Source organism: Schistocerca cancellata, unplaced genomic scaffold (assembly GCF_023864275.1).
Source record: "Schistocerca cancellata isolate TAMUIC-IGC-003103 unplaced genomic scaffold, iqSchCanc2.1 HiC_scaffold_818, whole genome shotgun sequence".
NCBI lineage: Eukaryota > Metazoa > Arthropoda > Insecta > Orthoptera > Acrididae > Schistocerca > Schistocerca cancellata.
In genome coordinates this window covers 1,225,841-1,242,511 of record NW_026046829.1, presented here as the reverse complement: position 1 = coordinate 1,242,511, position 16,671 = coordinate 1,225,841, and the positions used below count along the sequence as shown (strand labels likewise).

General features: G+C 30.2%; 1 long non-coding RNA gene and 1 pseudogene across 1 annotated transcript in view; one reads left to right on the top strand and one right to left on the bottom strand.

Moving 5' to 3' along the window:
* Positions 1 to 9,814, bottom strand: part of LOC126143524 (uncharacterized) — a 39,654-nt gene extending 29,840 nt beyond the window's left edge. Inside the window, exon 1 of the long non-coding RNA XR_007529747.1 lies at positions 9,621 to 9,814. This is a non-coding gene — a long non-coding RNA (uncharacterized LOC126143524). The remainder of the gene's footprint in view (positions 1 to 9,620) is intronic.
* A 3,190-nt stretch (positions 9,815 to 13,004) lies between these two features.
* Positions 13,005 to 14,338, top strand: LOC126143518 (NADH-ubiquinone oxidoreductase chain 4-like; annotated as a pseudogene).
* The last annotated feature ends 2,333 nt before the right edge of the window (positions 14,339 to 16,671 follow it).

Here is a 16,671-nt window from a genome sequence, read left to right as displayed (position 1 = left end):
ACCAACATTCTCCTCCTAATGCGAAAGTATTTTATTGATGCCAGCCTACAGAGGGAGAAAGATCACCATAGTAAAATAAGGGAAATCAGAGCACGCACAGAAAGATATAGGTGTTCGTTTTCTCCAGGCGCTGTTCGAGAATGGAATAATAGAGAATTAGTGGGAATGTGGTTAAATGAACTCTACCAAGCACTTTAAGCATAGGCGTTAATATGGTGCCGAGAGCTATGGAATTCTATTGATTATCTAGTGTTAAGTGCAAATATTTATACATTCTGTCGATAACATGAAACCAAGACAAAAGCCTACATTTTTCAGAAGTAAACTAGGAAACTTAAAGCAATAAATCTGTTTATTAGGAAAGTTTTACTCTGGTAGCAGATCATGAGACCCATTCTTCCTATCCTGTGCTAGGGGTTCATAGGGCAACTCCCCATCACAGCCCCCTCAGATTCAGTGGTAAGATGGCCCAGTGGATAGCTCTTCAAAAACTTAACACAGATCAAGCATGAAAACAGAAAGAAGATGTACTGAACTACGAAAAAAATCAGCAAAATAAAAACGAGCAGTCCAAGCTCAAAATGTGCAACATCTACCGAATGTACACAGCCATGGTGTCGTGGTTATCTGATTACAGTGTTGGACTGCAAAGGAGAGATCCGATTTCGAACATATATTTTTTTTATTTCTCACAAAGTTATGAACCGTCCGTCGGGTCATTAATGTGTCTATTGTGCTGTAACTTCTGCTTACAACAACGAAGTGTAATGAATTGACCTCCAGACGTACATGTCTATTTTTTTCTACGCAAGTACCACATGTTATGACTCTTTAGTTCAATTTTGAAAGTTTTGACTAATTCCTTTCCTTGTAACACTGTTCACCCATGTATTTGTTGTTTTCATTTCCGTGAGAGGTCTATGCGGCATCTCGCCTGCTCTCACCTTATGTGCGCTTACGACGGTAATATACTCGTATTCTTACCATAAAACTCATGTTGTATAACCGATGTAGGGTACAACTATTACCAAGACTAGAGAAGTGGAAACAGACATGTCATTGACTGGACGGACATAAATTTGAGAAAAAATATAGAGCGTGAGGGAGATTTGAACTCTTATCTCCAGCGAAGCATTCGAACACCATGACCACACAACCACGACACTTCGCTTTCCACATTTCCTTCGAGGTTTCCAATCTTAAAGTTCGATCATTCACTGCTTCGATTTGGTTATTTTTTCAAAGTATAGTACACATTTCTGTTTTCATGCTTGATCTGTGTTCAGTTTTTGACGGGATATCCACAGGAGCATCTTACCACTAAATCTAATGGAGGGGGAGGGGGAGGGGGAGGGGAAGGGGGGCTTCCCTTTTAACAAACAATTTTGAGTACTCAAATATCTACGCAAAACATGTTTGAAATAAAATGAAAATCTTGTATTTGTCACATCATAAGGGTACACAAATGTTAGAAATTCAGTAAAGAAAACAAAAGTATCTTGCGGAATAAGCCTTATCAACAGAATTTGTCACCAGTTAATTATGTAGTCACAATATACTGTTGGTATGAATGGTTTCAGTTTCTGTATATCGGTTGGTTTCTTCTCATTTAGTTCCACATAGCCCTGCAGAAAAGGAGCACATGGCAACAATGGACGGTTGATTGTTCATAATTTTCAACTGTTGCTTTGCACAATCAGTCCATCAGTGATACTCCTTCCTACGACAAGATGCTCTTCATATCTAAACTCCATAAATTCACATACATAGAATATTACTTTTCATTTTTTTCACCGTTATTCGCATAGACTCAACCGAAAATACTTACTTCCTGAAGGAGACCTATTTTTGTCACCAGTTACGAAAATCAAAAATGTTTGGAGTCTGTAAATTTTAATACTAAATATGTTGTTCTTGTTCCAAGATACTATTAACACTACTTCCTCATGCAATGGATATATTCTATCTGATATGCGAATCTCTCTGTAACATCGAAATTACAGTCAGGAGGCGTGTAAGAATGCCCACGTACGGGAAAATAATGGTCTAAATTGTGTAATCTTTCAGTGCTAACCAGTGTTTTTAAGAAATCCAACACTTATTTTTCTTCTGACCAGGAAAACCACCAGGAAATTTGTAGTTACATAGTAGAACTTTGTACTTCACTATTAATGTAGTCTAAGAAAGAAGAGCAACTTCATCCAGATGTTTCTTGGCCTATCCCTCATGATATACCTGTACGTAAAGTTTTGCAATGCAGTTCATATTGTGAATATATAATACCTTGAAGGGAAGTTGCCCGCAGCAGAGCGCTTCCTGTACTGACATCTTCGGCAGCTGCAGATTCTGCATGTAATTACACATATTATAGCAACTTCATTGTTTTCTTTACTTAGATTATACAAGGATTCCATTTTGCTTGGGAACGTTTTTGGTCTCCTCGTATGGACTGTATACTCTGCAACTACTACTACTACTACTACTACTACTACTACTACTAATGGACTTAAGTTTATTGCTATAGCTTTACATTTACAGGAAATAGCAATTTGTGGACTTTTGAGTACCAGTGTGAACCGTTCTTCCAAAAATAATATTCAACAAATAGGAAACCTGTTCAGGATACTTCTCCACAAAAATGCTATTCATTATTTTGATATTAAGGTTCTTAGTCGAATATTTTCATTTCGTTATGTATAATGACCCTTTGTGTTGGATATGAGCGTAACTGCTCGACTACTGGCCCCTTGGAGTTGCATTTAGTGACATTTTTACCCTTTATGTTCTTTAGAGACATTCCAGACAGAAAAAAAACATGTCAAAAGGCGAGCACGAGCTTTTGTCACATTTCTATTTTGAAATGCCTTGGCATATATTTGACATCTTACTAAACGTTATGTAACATAATACATGAAATATCATGTGCGAAATATCTTTGCTTCCTTATCTTGTTAACTTTTACCACTTCACCAGTGCTTGTAATACTAATCGTGTTCATCTTTATTTGCTACAAAAGTTTGTGGATATCTCATCATGATCCCTCTGACAGCTCCGTAACCTTTTTACACATGTGATGTATTATGGAACTGTTAATGACACACTGAAGCACTGTTTTCAACAGCAAACGTTTTGCATAATCAAAATTTACAGTGAAACTGCAGCACACTGATTTGCAATCGTATCCAATTTTCTTCTTTGTGACGACCTTAGAAGCACAGTTGAAGTTGATGTATGCCGAACTATTTACTTTTGCTTCCTTCACATGTTCTGATTTGTATTCGATATTTTTAAGTTCCTTTTCACGTTTTTTTCACTTCGAACAAAACACTTTCTCATTATCAGATGCCATGCTGCCGGTTGACATTCAAAGGATGGTAGTGGTACACCACGTGCTGAACAGACAGAACATTTCCATGCACACATTCAAAGCATAAATAGCACCTCTGCAGGAGAAGAGTCGTTTCTGAATTACACTGAAATTTTAAACCTTGCCTGTAGGCCATAAGTATGTGATAGATACGTTATTTCTACATAAAACTGTGTGTGTTGTCTCCAAAAATACGAAAATTTAAATGACTCAGTGTAAAAAAAGTGGAGAAGCGCTATTTGTGCCTTTAACGATTCAAATACTGTATTACGGCTGGAAAAATGTTTCCATTAAGAGATGAATAAACTATGTTCTTGTATTTCTTACTGACCACACAAGCCATAGTTTTCTCGCTCTTTGTGTGTAACTTCGCAGTTGTGATTTTCGATATGAAATTTAGAACAAAGACGAACCAGATTACTGTAACAGAAGACCAAATACAACTATTCAATGGAAAAAACTTTGATTAAATCTAAATTTTGCATCTTCATCATTTCTTCTCGTAAATAAACTAATTTACCAATTACATAGAACATATTTCAGGGTACCAATCGTTACGGCAGATCAAACAAAAATAGTCCCTTTAAACATGTTTATTGATGCATGCAATACTTAGTTCTGCGCTCATAACTATATCTGTGACTGCAACATCCGCTATCAATCGATATTTTGATTTTATTAAACGTAATTATGGTATGACTAGCCCACAACCCGTGTGTCTTCCAGGCTGTACGCGGAGACATCCGTCACCTCATCCTCGGCAGCCTCTTCTACTTCGTCGTCCTGGTCATCTCCCTGGTCGTCGTCATCTTCTGCAGTCGCCTCCTGCAGACGAAACGCATATCTTAGTAGGCTGTCACAGCAAGTTCAGTTCATTAAATGAAACAAGTTTACTGTTACCAGTCACCGTTGACTGGCTACAGTAAACTACTTGTTTCATTTAATGTCAATAAGTCACGGTAAAGCCTAACCTAAAATGTTTGCATTTCAAGTTCACTTCAACCCAACTACTCCTGCTTGTCGCAAAATGAACTCTATGGAACTGAATTTATCTTTTAAAAGCAGGGAAAGGTCTAAAATTTTTCTTTCAAAAATACTGTCTTGATCACACCACTTATGTTTCATGAACATAGGTGACCGGTTTCGGTCATATCACTTGACCATCAGAATAGCACCGCACGAACAAAATCAGTCTTCGGCCATCATGTAACTTTTAATAAGCATGCTGAAGGGATGGTACAACAATTTGCAAGTCCTTCATTGCGCTAATAAAGGCTTATTATTAAATATGTAGGAGGAGATCGAGATATATGCCCGTTAGAGAGATGAACCCATCAGTGCTTCTCAATGAACAGCTGGATTTTCGTGAGAAACATTTTTATGATCTCTTTGACGAAATTCTATGAACACGTATGTACTCTATTGTTCAGAAAATCATAGGAGCCAGTTCTATCCATGGCAGAAATGTACCTCAGAACAGTACATAAATATTTATATCATAATCTTAAACTTCCAACTAGAAATATTACGAAATAAACCAGTTTTATGACATTTAAAAAATGTAATATACCACTCGTCAGCTGATCATTTCATTATTACATATATCTCCAGTGCCAAATAATGATAATATAAGACAAACTGAATCTAGCATAGGTGTATACTTGCAGTCAAGTCACAACTCATATCGATATGATGCCACAATGCCAAAGACCTTCACAACATCGTTGACTTTTAAACCATTGTGGTAGTACCACCTTAGCCCATAGAGGGCACACAAAGTATTCATAGTCTGTACAGTTATTTTTAAAGCTTTTAATTGGTATTTTATACAATATCTAAGTAGTTCCATGGTTGTAAAGATATTTTATACATAACTTTTTATGTTATTATTGTACTTTTTTTTACGTTTTGACGATTATGTGAACCCATTTTACACTGGTTGACGTGAGGTATAGGGAGAAGAGGTAGGCGGAACATCTTCGTATTTAAACGTATGCCCGTCACTTGCTGGCACCAGTTGACATCACAGTAGCTGAGAAGAGTGCTCCATCTACCATCTTCGAAGGTTGCCATGGGTATAACAAGTCTTATTGTATTTTATCTTTATAAGCATTTTGTCATTTTATTGTCAATCTAGTAAGGTTTCTATTACTTTCTAAATTAAATTACAGGTCTGATGATGATAATGGGATATGACCGAAACCAGTCACCTATGTTCCTGAAACTTAAGTGGTGTGATCAAGCCTGAATTTTTGAAAGAAAAATTTTAAGAATTTTTGATCACTGTTCCAAAAATGTTTATTAAAAAAGGGAAATATGTTTCTGGGCACTGAATCAGAATGAAGTGCAAAACTTAGCAACGCTTCCATTTCTTGCAGGACTCTAAATAGATGTGACATCGTTTGCAGGTATGAAGCGGATGCTGAAGTGTTTTTAGAAAACAAACGACATTTAAGAATTTTACTTGGGCAGTACCACCTTTGATCTTTGCAGTTAAGAGTTACAAGAATCCGAGGCATGGTTGAAGTCTAGGGAACAGTAGATTGCGTGAAGGCATATAGCGGAAGAAAAATGTCGGTCACACTGACAACAAAGAACAATGCCCTCGTTGGATCGAGATTAGCAGAGCCAAATCTTAAAGGCTTACATTCCGACACACATTCTGAATGTAGCTGATGCCAAAACGGGAAATTAATTTCGTTAGTTCATCAAAATTTGTGAAGAAGTTAAATATTTCGAGGACCTAAGTATTTTGCCGGATGACGTAACCTTTAAATTTTACGGAACAATTAATTGCAAAAGCTGCGTGCACTGGGCTAAAGAAAATCCATACATAACTGAAGCTAGGCACGTTAGCCTACCACGGATATCATTCTGGCGTTTGCCGGCCGGACGGTTTATCAGGCCCCGCCCGCTTCTTTGACAAGCCTGGCACAGTGTAATGTAGCACATTATCCCGAGTTGTTATTCCTTGCAGTGAAGTACGCGATTTTTAACAGTGTCTGGCTCTGTTGCCGGGGAAACTCGTTTTTTCGTACTCCACATACTGTAATCCTGTCGCTGCCACGACTGTACTTTCATCACCTCAGATCATGATCTTCAATACTTTCGGACATATATTTAATCTAAAAATAACTTCTTTCGCCATTTCATTCATTCATTCATTCATTCATTCATTCATTCATTCATTCATTAAAACAAACTGAAGTTAAAGGCATAAAATTAACAATAGAACCTATAAAACGAATGTCCTGAAATTTTACTAAGGCCTAAAAGATTATTCTTTTAATTATAACTTTGAAGGTTATTAGTTTAGTTAACTTAAGTCCTTAGTATAATGATGTTGAGATTAATCCTATTGTTGAAATTATTACTGTTCTTGATTTTTGAGACTTTATTTTTATAGATCATGGATTTTCTGTGTATGATATAATTAGGGCTGTGAATCTAATACGTATATAATAGTAAAGTGTAATTGTAGTTAATACAACCATAATGGTTATAATAGTTGTTATGTTATTTTCTAATAATGATTGTATTACAATTCATTTTGGTAGAAATCCAAGGAATGGTGGCAAACCTTCTAGGGATAGAAGAGATAAAAATATTATAAATTTAATTTCAGTTTTTATATTTCTGGCTGAATAAATTTGGTTTATAAAAAATAGATTTATTTGCTTAAATAATAAGACCATAATTAATCTGAATAGTGAGTAAATAATAAAGTATAATTCTCAGATGTTTTCTCTAACTGTTAGAGATCTAATTATTCACCCTAAATGTCTAATTGAGGAATATGCTAGAAGTTGCCGAAGAGACATTTGATTTAAACCACCTATTGCCCCAATAATAATTATTAGAATGATAATTGTTCAAACGAAAGTTCTTAATTGAATACAGTAAGATAACACCATTATTGGGGCAATTTTTTGTCATGTTATTAGTGTTAAACAGTTATTTCAACTTGAAGCTCCTATTACTTCTGGAAATCAGAAATGAAAGGGTGCAGCCCCGATCTTTAATAATAATCTAGATCTGATTATTATTGATGGAATAAGTTCTGTTTCTCATCAAATTAGATATTTTATTTGAATCAGCAAAATTGAAAATAATAGTATTGTCGATGCTATTGCTTGGACAATAAAATATTTAACTGATGATTCATTTATTATTATATTTTTATTTCTTGTTAGGAACAGAATAAATGAAAGTAAGTTGATCTCAAGTCCTATTCAAACTCCAAATAAGGAGTTTGATGAAATGGACAGGATCATTCCTATCATTAATGTTGATAGGAAGAGAAGTTTTGTAGAGTTGTTGGTCATTAAAAAGGAGAGGATTGATACCTCTATAAATGGGATATGAACCCATTAGCTTGTTTAGCTTACCTTTTTACATCAAGGTGTATGACGCATGTTAGTTTTTGATACTAAAGGAGGTAGTTTAATTCTGTCTTATGTAATTTTTTAATGAAGATAATTTTTATTTACTTGATTTACCCTATCAAGGTAACCCTTTAATCAGGAACTTCATTTATATTTAATATATAAATAAAAAATTTTTTTTTAATTTGTTTATGTATCATTTTGGTTATTTCTAACTAATTCATCTCGGTTCGGATTATTTGAGTATATATTATATATAGTAAATAATTTATATTAATATATTACATTTAATTAGATTTAAATACCTATAATGTTATTTTATTATTATTAAATGATTATTTTAATACATTTATTTACCTAGGATTATAGCTACTTATGTTTTAGCTTAAAATAGGTTATTATATTATAAATTATATAATTATATGTAAATTAATATTAAATATTATTATAATTGGATATAATAAATATAATTGATATTATTAAATATAAAATATTACATTAATGTAAATAATTATATTATTTATAATAATATAATTATATATATTTTCTATAATTAAATTATTTATTTAATTAATATTTAAGTTAACTTAATATAAAGTTAATTTTATAATAATAACATATTACATTAATTTACATAATTGTATAAAATATATTTATTATATTATTTAATCTTTCTTTATTATTAGTGAAAAGAAAGATTAAATAAGAAAGAATATAATACATTTATTGGTATAAATATTCCATATTAACCTTTATTTACATATAATAGAGAAGTTGTTGTGGTCATTCGAGGGTGCGTTTCTTTTTTTTGTCACTATTTGTGTTTTTTTTCTTTTTCTTTCTTTAAATATTTGAATCTTTTATTTTTTCTTAATTATATAAATTTTTGAATTTCTTATTTTGTTTTCAAAAGTTTTATTCTTGCTTATATTATTCACTTTTTCTTTGTATTATATGTAAGATTTGTTAAACTAAATGTTCTATTTTGCAGTAATTTGAATTAATTATCAAGTGATTTTGGATTTAGCAATTGATTTAGTATCGCCATGATTCTTGCCAGCAGCCGCGGTTATACGATTGATACAAGTGAATATTAATGGTTAAAACAGTTGTTTATTTAATTTTTCAAGTATAAATATTAACTTATTTATTCTTTAAGGGATAAGCTTTGAAGTTAATAACCTATAATTTGTTTTATAAAATATAATAATAAGCTTTAAACCAGCTATCTCTAAGATTACGTTTTAGTTCATTATTTTTTATTTTGATTTTATAATTATTTTAGGTTTTTTATTAAGATTATTTATTTAATTTTAAAATTTTTGTAGTAATAATAGAATTAGTATATTTATTTGTAAATAGTTTTTACCTTGTGAATTTATTATAAGGAATTAGGCAAAATTGTTTTCCACCTGTTTATCAAAAACATGTCCTCTTGAAAATACTTTGAGGTCTGGCCTGCTCACTGAGCAGATTTTTAAAGAGCCGCGGTATTTTGACCGTGCAAGGGTAGCATAATCATTAGTCTCTTAATTAGTGGCTGGAATGAATGGCTTGATGAGAAATCAACTGTCTCTTAATAAATTTTTGAATTTAACTTTTGAGTCAAAAGGCTTAAATTTTTCTTTAGGATGAGAAGACCCTATAGAGCTTAACATTTTATTTTTATATAGTTTTTTGTTTGTCTTTCTATATTTAATGATGATGTTTTGTTGGGGAGACATGAAGAATGAATAAACTCTTCATTATTATATCATTTAATTATGTTTGATGTTTTGATCCATAATTTATGATAATAAGATCAAGTTACCTTAGGGATAACAGCGTAATTGTTTTTGAGAGCTCATATCGACAAAGCAGATTCCGACCTCGATGTTGCATTAAGAAAAATTTTGGGTTCAGTAGCCCAGTAATTAGGTCTGTTCGACCTTTAAATTCTTACATGATCTGAGTTCAGACCGGCGTGAGCCAGGTCGGTTTCAATCCTAAGATTATTAATTCATATTAGTACGAAAGGACCATATGGTTGAAATATTTTTTATTTTATTGATTAATATTAATTAAATTACTATTTTGACAGATTAATGTGTTGAATTTAGAATTCATTTATGTAATTTTTTTTCTACAAATAGTAATGATACATTATGATTTATTTATGTTTATTTTGAATTTTCTTTTATTAGTTATTTGTGTTTTAATTAGTGTTGCTTTTTTAACTTTATTAGAGCGTAAGGTTTTAGGTTACATCCAAATTCGAAAGGGCCCAAATAAAGTAGGTTTTGTAGGAATTCCTCAACCCTTTAGTGATGCTACTAAGTTAATTTGTAAGGAGCAGCCAATTCCCATTATATCTAATTATTTACTTTATTATTTTTCTCCTGTTTTTAATTTAATAATTTCCTTGGCTGTTTGAGTAATTTTCCCTTACTTAACTTATATATGTTCTTTTTCTTATGGATTTTTGTTTTTTTTTATGTTGTACTAGATTAGGTGTTTATACTGTTATAATTGCTGGTTGGTCTTCTAATTCAAATTATTCTTTACTAGGTTCTCTTCGTTCTGTTGCTCAAACAATTTCATATGAAGTTAGTTTGGCTTTAATTTTATTATCTTTAATTATTTTAATTGGTAGTTTTAACATGTTTGATTTTATAAATTATCAGCTTTCTTGTTGATTTATTGTTATTTCTTTTCCTTTGGCTATAGCTTGTTTTGCTTCTTGTTTAGCTGAAACAAACCATACTCCTTTTGACTTTGCCGAAGGTGAATCTCAGTTAGTTTCAGGGTTTGATATTGAATATGGTGCAGGCTGTTTTACTTTAATTTTTTTAGCTGAGTATACAAGAATTGTTTTTATAACAATATTATTAGCTTTAATTTTTTTAGGTGGTGATTTTTATTCTTTTATATTTTTTATTAAGCTTGCTGTTATGTCCTTTGGGTTTATTTGAGTTTGGGGGACATTACCACGTTTACGTTATGATAAGTTAATGTACTTAGCTTGAAAAACTTTTTTTGGCTTTATCTTTAAATTTTTTTATTTTCTTTGTCGGTTTAAAAATTTTATTTATTTCATTTATTTAGTGAAATTTTTTTAAGAAAAGTTAATAGAAGAGTATGTTTTCAAAACATATGCTTTTCCTAAGCTAATTAACTTATTATTCCTTAATTAGTTTATCTCATGCGTTTGCAATATGTACATTAATTAAGAAGTATGTAAAGTAGATAATTGTTAAGATTGGTCCTGTTATGATGTAAGGTTCTTCAACAGGTCGTTTACCAATTCATGTTAATAAGCATACAACAACTACTATAATTCAGAATAAAATCTGATTAATAGGATAGAATTGAATACCTCAAAATGGTGTTTTATTATAAAATGGTAAAATTATTAAGAGTGTAATTGATAAGAATAATGCAATAACACCTCCTAGCTTATTAGGGATTGATCGTAGAATTGCATATGCAAATAAGAAATATCATTCTGGTTGAATTTGGACTGGAGTTACTAATGGGTTAGCAGGCACAAAATTATCTGGATCCCCTAGAAGGTAAGGATTAATCAAGCACAATATAATTAATAATGATGTTATTAATACAAATGTAATAGAGTCCTTGAAAGTAAAGTATGGGTGAAATGGGATTTTTTCAATATCTCCATTTAGGCCTAATGGGTTATTAGACGCTGTTTGGTGAAGGAAAAATAAATGAATTGCTGCCATGGCAGCAATAATAAACGGTAGTACAAAATGGAATGTAAAGAATCGAATTAATGTTGCATTATCAACGGCAAACCCTCCTCATACTCTTTGAACTAAATCTTTCCCTAAATATAGAATTGCTGATAATAAATTAGTAATTACTGTCGCACCTCAGAATGATATTTGACCTCAAGGTAAAACGTATCCTATAAATGCGGTTGCTATAAGTAAGAATAGAATTACTGTACCAATTATTCAGGTGAGCATGTATATGTAAGATCCGTAGTAAATTCCTCGTCCTACATGTAAATAAATACAAATAAAAAATATAGAAGCTCAATTTGCGTGTAAGGTTCGAATAATTCAACCATTATTTATATCTCGGAAGATGTGAACTACACTACTAAATGCTATTTCAATATTTGATGTATAATGCATAGCTAAAAATAGTCCGGTTACAATTTGAATTACCAAACATAACCCTAGTAGGGACCCAAAATTTCATCAAAATGAAATATTTGTTGGTGCAGGCAAATCAACTAAAGAGTTATTAATGATTTTAATTAAAGGATGTCTTAATCGTAAGGGTTTATTCATTAGTAAATTATCTTATTTTACGAATAGGCCCCTGGTTAATATTGGTGATTTTAACAACTGCTAATAGTGCCAAAAATAAATAAATAATTATTATTATTGTAATAATAAATGTTGGTCTATTATATAGTTTTTCTAAAGATATTGTTATTTCATGATAATTGATTGAATTATCAATATTTATAGTTTCAGTATTTTTGAAAAAGTCTATAAATATTGTTATATCTATAATAATTAATACTGATATAATAAATACTCATATTGTTAAGATAATAATTGTCGTAATTGATTTAGGTTGGAATATTTCGTTTGATGCAATTCTCGTAATATAAATAAATAGAACTAATATACCACCAAGAAACATTAAAAATAAAATATATGATAATCAATATCTTTCCATTATTGTTCCTGTTATTAGCCCGACTAAAAAGGTTTGTAGGATAATGAAAAGCATTATTGATATTGGGTGTCTTAATTTAATAAAATTAATATTTATTACGTTTGATAGTGATATAATTATTATTTTGATCATTTCAGGGGTTAGTTTATTAAAAATATCGGTTTTGGGGGCGGATGATGGAAAGCTTTTTCACCTCTGAAGTTTTAAAAGTGGGGGCTGAACTTATTTCCGGTTTACAAGACCGGTGTTTTTTTTAAACTATTAAAACTATTGTTTATATTCTCTGTCTTTACTTCTTTATTGATTTATTTTGCTGTTGTTTATGTTTTTTCCTCTAAACGTAAGCATTTATTAATGGTTCTTTTGAGATTAGAATATATTGTTCTTTCTTTATTTATATTAATTAATGTTTTTCTTATTGAGTTTGACTATGATTATTTTTTTCCTGTTATTTTTTTGGTTTTTTCTGTTTCTGAAGGTGGTTTAGGTCTTTCTATTTTAGTTTCAATAATTCGTTCTCATGGGAATGATTTTTTTAATTGTTTTGGTTTATCTTTATGTTAAAGTATTTATTTATAACTAATTTTTGGTCCCTCTTTGTTTGGTTAATAATTGTTGATGGTTGGTTCATTCTTTAATGTTTATGTCTAGTTTTGTTTTTATGATTTGTGTTTATTCATATGCAGATTTGAATATGATTATATATTATTTTGGTATTGATTATTTTTCTTTTAGTTTGATTTAGCTTAGTTTTTGAATTTGTTCTTTAATAATTACTGCTAGAGGTTCAGTTTCTTTAAGTTCTTATCATTCTAATTTTTTTGTCTTTATAGTCTTAATTTTAATGATTATGCTTTATTGTTCTTTTGCTAGATTGAGTCTTCTTTCTTTTTATATTTTTTTTGAGGCTAGATTAGTTCCTACTTTACTTTTGATTTTAGGTTGAGGTTATCAACCTGAACGTTTACAGGCTGGTGTTTATTTAATTTTTTATACTCTGGTTGCTAGATTGCCTTTATTATTAGTTTTATTTAGGGTTTATGATTTTTCTAATACTTTATATTTTCCTTTATTGGTTGATTATGGTTCTTATTATTTTATATTTTATGTGTTTATAATTCTTGCTTTTTTAGTTAAGATGCCAATATTTTTGGTTCATTTATGGCTTCCTAAGGCTCATGTTGAGGCCCCTATTTCAGGTAGAAGGATTCTTGCTGGTGTTTTATTAAAGTTAGGTGGTTATGGTATTTTTCGTGTTATGAAGGTTATTTCTTATTTGGGTTTAAAGTTTAATTATTTTTGATTGTCTTTAGGCTTATCTGGTGGTGTTATTGTTAGATTTATTTGTTTTCGTCAGGTTGATTTAAAGTCTTTAATAGCATATTCTTATGTTGCCCATATAAGAATGGTTATTGGAGGATTGATGACTATAAATTGATGGTGTTGTATGGGTTTCTCTTTCTTTAATGGTTGGTCATGGTTTGTGTTCTTCTGGTTTATTTTGTTTGTCTAATATTATTTATGAGCGTTTAGGGAAATGAAGATTATTAATTAACAAGTGTATGATTAATTTAATACCAAGAATGGCTTTATGATGATTCCTTTTGAGATCTTCTGATATAGCTGCTCCTCCTTCTTTAAATTTGGTAGGTGAACTTAGATTATTAAATAGAATTATGTCTTGATCTTCTTTTAGATTTTTGCTTTAATTTTTTTCTCTTTTTTTAGAGCTGTTTATACTTTATACATGTATTCTTATTCTCAGCATGGTAATTATTATTCTGGTGTTTATACTTGTTCTCTTGGTTATTTTCATGAATATCATCTTTTACTTTTACATTCATTGCCTTTAAATATTCTTTGTTTAAAGGGGGAGTATTTTTATATTTAGGTTGCTTAAGTATTTTAATTAAAAATGTTGTTTTGTGGAATCAATGATATGATTTTTTCATCTTAGGCTGTGAATTTGTTTTCTATTTGTTCTTTGAGTTTTTTCTTTATTTTTTTCTAGAACTATAATTTTTATTTTGGGTATTTATTATTTAATAATTGATTATAGAGTTTTTGTTGAATGAGAACTTTTTAATTTAAATGGTTCTAGGGTTGTTATGACTTTAATTTTGGATTGAATGTCTCTTATTTTTATGTCTTTTGTCATGTATATTTCTTCTTTGGTTATTTATTATAGAGAGGATTATATATCTGGAGAAAAAAATATAAATCGTTTTATTATTATTGTTTTAATATTTATTCTTTCTATAGGTTTTTTAATTATTAGTCCTAATTTGATTAGAATTTTATTAGGATGGGATTTTTTTAGGTTTAGTTTCTTATTGTTTAGTTATTTACTACCAAAATGTAAAATTTTATAGTGCAGGTATATTAACTGCACTTTCTAATCGTATTGGTGATGTTGCTATTATAATTTCTGTTGCTTGAATTTTACATTTGGTGGTTGAAATTATATTTATTATTATGATTTTATTTCTAATTCTTTTGAAATAAAGCTTATTACTATATTAATTGTTTTAGCAGCTATAACTAAAACAGCTCAAATTCCTGTTTCTTCTTGGCTTCCTGCTGCTATGGCTGCTCCTACTCCTGTTTCTGCTTTGGTCCATTCTTCTACTCTTGTTACTGCTGGGGTTTATTTATTAATTCGTTTCAGACCAATATTGGATACTTATAATTGTGGTTGATTTTTGCTTTTAATTGGTTGTATAACTATATTTATTGCTGGTTTGGGGGCGAATTTTGAATTTGATTTGAAGAAAATTATTGCTCTTTCTACTTTAAGACAACTTGATTTAATAATAAGAATTTTGGCTATGGGTTACCCAAAACTTGCATTTTTTCATTTATTAGCTCATGCTTTATTTAAGGCTTTATTGTTTATGTGTGCAGGTTCAATATTTCACAATTTAAAGGAATCTCAGGACATTCGTTTTATAGGTTCTATTTTTAATTTTATGCCTTTAACTTCAGTTTGTTTTAATGTTTCTAGTTTGTCTTTGTGTGGTATACCATTTTTAGCAGGTTTTTATTCAAAGGATTTAATTCTTGAAATGGTTTGTTTAAGATGGATTAATTTTTAATTTTTTTTCTTTATTTCTTTTCTACTGGCTTAACTGCTTCTTATTCTTTTCGTCTTTTTTATTATTCAATATCTGGTGATAATAATTGTTATTCTAGATTTTCTTTTGATGATAAGGGTTATTATATTTCGTTTGGTATAATTGGTTTATTATTTGTTGCTGTTTTTGGTGGCAGTCTTTTGTCTTGATTAATTTTTCCTATTCCTCATGTGATTGATTTGCCTCATTATTTAAAGTTTTCAACTATTACTGTCGTTGTTTTGGGTTCTTATTTGGGTTATCTTATTTCTAATTTTGATGTTTCTCAAAATTTATTTTCTTTAAGTATACTTTCTTTTGTCAGATTAGCTGGTTCTATGTGGTTTATACCTTTTCTTTCAACCAATTTTATTAGATATATTCCTTTAAAATTGGGTTATTATTCATCTAAATCATTTGATTATGGTTGGGGTGAATTATTTGGTGGTCAAGGTTTATATAGACTGTTTATTTATTTAATTGGTTATATACAAGGTTGATTGATTCTAATTTTAAGATTTATCTTTTAACTTTTATTTTTTGAATGTTTATTTTGGTGATATTATTTTTCGTTTACTTAAATGGCTTATGATTAGAGCGTGACACTGAAGATGTTAAGGAAGTATTTTTACTTTTAGGTATTTAGAACTATACATATATTATTTTTACAGTGAAAATGTAATGTTTTATTTAAACTATATAAATTTTAGAAATGTTAACGGAATTTAACCGCTAATATAAAAAGTTAGCAGCTCTCATATTGGTTTTACATTTCCTTAATTGGAACTTTATAGTTCAATTATATTATTAACAGTAATACGCCTCTTTTTGGCTTCAATTAATAAGAACAAGGGTATTTTATTTACCAACCTTCCAGGTCGAAACTGACTGCAATATTTCGCTTCTTATTCTATTTAAGGTTGATTGATTATATCAATACTTTTTGAATGCAACCCAAATGTTATAGTTAACTACAACCATTTATTCTGCTCATTGTAAAGCTCCTTGATTTCATTCATGATATAGTCCTCCCAGTAATACTATAATAAAAAATATTGTTGATATTGTTCAGATTATAATGTTTGAAGTTTTAAAAATAATTACAATTAGG